The sequence below is a fragment of the Brassica oleracea genome, chromosome C9, assembly GCF_000695525.1.
Source record: "Brassica oleracea var. oleracea cultivar TO1000 chromosome C9, BOL, whole genome shotgun sequence".
In the NCBI taxonomy this organism is placed as follows: Eukaryota; Viridiplantae; Streptophyta; class Magnoliopsida; order Brassicales; family Brassicaceae; genus Brassica; species Brassica oleracea.
Genome location: NC_027756.1, coordinates 16,414,010 through 16,415,228, shown reverse-complemented (window position 1 = coordinate 16,415,228; position 1,219 = coordinate 16,414,010).

Genomic DNA, 1,219 nt, shown 5'->3' with positions numbered 1-1,219 from the left:
TTTAAGGCCAGATACGCAGACTCACAGTTTGATGAGTCCACATATCCGACCTTAGGGGGAGATAACGGTCGGTTGAGCAAAGAAATAGAATGGTCTCGACCATCAATATCTTGGCAAGATCCTCGGACTATATAATGTGATATGGAAGTCCAAAAGATTATATATCTTCAAAATCTAGCTAATCAACTGCCAGATACATTTGCTGACCCAAATCGAGTGACAAAGTCATATATACCGGCTTGTAATGCACCTATAAGAATAGATGTCCAGAAGGGACAAGGTTAAGTGGCTACAGAGTCTAAACAACGTCTCAAACGTGGTAGACCTATTGGTTCCAAAGATAAACAGCCTCGGAAGTCCAAGAGAGGCGTTGGATCCAAGAGCATCAAGGAACCCGTCCAGGACATTGATGGACCGGTCGAGCCGACCAGAACGGTCGAGCCGAGTGGGCCGGCCATACCAACTGATCCGACCGTTCCCAATGATGGGGTTTGGGACGCCGAACTTCATGGGACACCAGAGTCGGACAATCAAGAGATCTCTATAAATTATATAATGTCTAGAACGAAATGGAACAGAAAAGATATCGACGTCGATGATATATTTGCTTATAAAGTAGCACTTGAGATGTTGGGGTCGAAAACGGTTGCAATGAAGTTAATGTCAAAATCCCCAAAGAAGAAAACGTAGAAACCTTCTTCGACAAATACTTTTTCGAAATAGATTCTTTGCGAAAAGCTTTGCGGAAGAAACGCGAGGCATCGGACAAGAGCTCGGTCGCTACGTAGCGACCGAGTTCGAGCCAAAGCTCGGTCGCTACGTAGCGACCGAGCAATCGTTCGGTTTCTACGTAGTGACCGAGCTCGAGCCAGAGCCCGGTCGCTACGTAGCGACCGAGCTCGAACCACAGTTCGGTCGCTATGTAGCGATCGAGCACTCGGTCGCTACGTAGCGACCGAGCTCTTCCGAAACGTCGATACGACATTAGTCCATATGTTCTCGTCTACCCTTCGATGCTCTCTCCCGAAGACCGTAGCGAACCCATTTCACGATTCCCCGCCATTCTAAGTTATCGATCAAACTTTACCGTAAAAACCACGGAAAGTTCGTTCTTTATCGAAAGAAGCTGTAATAAATGCTTCGAGTCGGAAGACGGCCCAAAGGGACCTAAGACATGACTCGAAGCCCAACTTACGATTTCTTAACCAACAGCCCGTAA